General features: G+C 36.5%; 1 non-coding gene across 1 annotated transcript; it reads left to right on the top strand.

Annotated features, from left to right (window-relative positions):
• The first annotated feature begins 1,232 nt into the window (after positions 1-1,232).
• Positions 1,233-1,314, top strand: Trnal-aag (transfer RNA leucine (anticodon AAG)). The gene has a single exon. It is a non-coding gene; the product is annotated as a tRNA-Leu (tRNA).
• Positions 1,315-2,701: the final 1,387 nt, after the last annotated feature.

The raw sequence follows: 2,701 nt of genomic DNA, 5'->3' as shown, positions 1-2,701 counted from the left end.
ATGGTTATTGTGATCCCCAAGTTTTTAGCTGAATTTCTTTTTTAAGTACGTTATGTAGTTCTCTTCTGTCACTGTCACCTTCTCACACAAGTATTTTGTTAATATTTGGATAAAAGCTAGTGTAAAGTAAAATCTCCACTTCTACCGTATCGTGGTTTGTTTGCAGCGAATGGCGGAATACAATCCATCTCAACATCCCCGACTTTTCTACTTAGGTCTCTAACTTCTTGATAAAAGTATTGATCTTAATTGGCAATTTTATTCCCTGCAGAAGATTTTATTGAACAAGTCATATAAGGAAGCGTGCATTATTCCCCTCATTAATCTGCGTCTGCAAAACACACCCAAAAAGAATTGACAGTGTTGATAGTCATTCCTGAATACGCCCATTAAATGATTCTGTTATTACCAAAGGTTATTTGAATAGTGGTCCATATATACCAACGCAAGAACCCCATTAACCAATATACCAATGCAAGAACCCCATTTTGGGTTGAAATGTTAATTCGAATTATGTGAAATGTCCCGTATCAGATGATGACTTGAAACACGCGCAAGTAGGAACACATGGTACAGAAAATATGATACCCGTAAAAGAGAGTTTCGAAATGGCTCGTGGGTTTACGAATAAAAGTAACATAGAAAGATTCCTGAAATAAAACTAGTCGATTTAAATGATTAATGTTCCAGTGGCTAAACCATCGAAGAAAGTTAAAAAGAACATACCAAATTACAGGGAACAACTTTATGAGGACCGCGCTAGCAGTGATCGTCCTTGTGACCTGTTTCCCCTATTCTGAAAAAGAGTGATGGCGATTGACGTTTTGACAAATTACACTACAAAGTAATTCTGAAATTCTTCATAGTTTGGAGTACCTTATAAATATTTTTCGAGTCTACCGCCAAGCAACGTTGGTTTTCTTTCAAGGTGAAAGACTGGGGTGGGGGAGGAAGGCCCAGGCTATCAGAGAATGCATTTTAAATAGAACAAGAATTTAAATTTTGTAAAGTGTCATTTTCTTAAAGCGTCTCAAGTTCTTTTTCGCCAATTGATGGACCAGGCCAATTCCTTTGATGCATACCTTAAGCATGAAGGGTGCCATCCCGCAGACCTAAGTTTTACTTTTTACCATTTAGCCCGACAGCAACCTGTTCTCTAGGCCCGGTGAGTTCTGAGTATTGATAAGGGCCCCTAGATTTGTCACGCTTTGGACCCAATTGTAAACACATCTGGTAGCGTGGCCGAGTGGTCTAAGGCGCTGGTTTAAGGCACCCGTCTCTACAAAGACGTGGGTTCGAGTCCCACCGCTGCCAAGTTTTGTTTTTCCATATGGCATGAGTAGTTCTATTCAACTGTGAACAATTTTTACCCAATGATCGGATGCAATGTCGTTAGATATAGAAATGTTTTAATAGCGCTTCATGTCCGGCAGCGTGGCCAAGTGGTCTAAGTCGCTGGTTTTAGGCAGCAGTCTCTTCGGCGGCTTGGGTTCGCTGCCAGAATTTCCTTTTTTACGATGATTATGATAAAATAAAAATAATAAAAAAAAATAAAAATACTAAAAACAGGGAATTAGAATTTTGCTGTTTTGGATCGAACCACTGACCCCTGTTCGGTGTTTTGAGTTTATGGTGTCCATACCCTTTACCTTGGACGCGCCAAGTTTTCCAAGCTGTTTTTGTTAGCATGCATGGAAACTTTTAAATGAGCAACAGAAATTTAAAAAAAAACAAAAAAACAAAAGCAAGTGAATACAATTAGGACTTAATTGGTCGTTCGCAAGCTCGTAGGGTATTTCAATCGACCTCAATTTCTTTGTCTAATATCATAGGTAACAATTTACTCCTTAAATTTTGCTCAAAATTTCAGCGTTAGTTAATAATTTGAAATGTTAAATAACAAAGTTGCCATGGCAAAATTTGGCGCGAAATTTTGTCGATAAAATAAACAAGTCAAAAGCCCACAATTGTAAGCGTAATTTGTCACTTAAGATATTTAAAGGAAATAAAATTCTACACTCGCGAGGTTAGGAAATCATTTCACCTACGTTTTGTTAAAAAAAAAAAAAAAAAAAAATATTAGAATTTTTGACAAATCGTACGTGAAATTATTTTCTAATTTCACTTCTTACCATTTCATTACCCATCCAAATTGAAGCATATTCCAATGGAATCTAAAAGAATACACCTTTGCTCACATGCGAGAATATTTGTGGTCTGCTTACAGATAAGCTCAACTGAGAGTCCATTAATCAAAATAAAACGCCACGTCATATAATATACTCATAAAAGCTTAGAGGCATTCTTTACCGCAGCAAATATATACGATTATTTTGTGCAATTGCAAGGCACGCATGGCATGTGCCACGCGAGATTTGACTTTGTTTGCTATTAATTACCCTTTCAATTTTTTAAGGCCGTTAACCCCAATTTTCCTTTTCTCATTAGCAGAGTGGCTGTTTATTATCGTTCGCATAGTTTAATTAATAATTATTTTCATTGCCAAGAATGGTGGCTATTAATTTAGCAGTTACTAGTTTCAATATCAACAGGAGCGACTATTAATAAATCATTCTATTTTGAAGCCGGGGTGCTTTATATCAGCGTAACATTACCATTAAAAACATGTCGCCGTTATCACGACCTCCTTTTACTCTTTTTTTTTCTTTTTTTTTCTTTTTTCTCTTGCCTAATTTGATAA

The sequence above is a fragment of the Orbicella franksi genome, chromosome 3, assembly GCF_964199315.1.
Source record: "Orbicella franksi chromosome 3, jaOrbFran1.1, whole genome shotgun sequence".
Lineage (NCBI taxonomy): Eukaryota > Metazoa > Cnidaria > Anthozoa > Scleractinia > Merulinidae > Orbicella > Orbicella franksi.
This window is presented reverse-complemented; position numbering and strand designations above follow the sequence as displayed.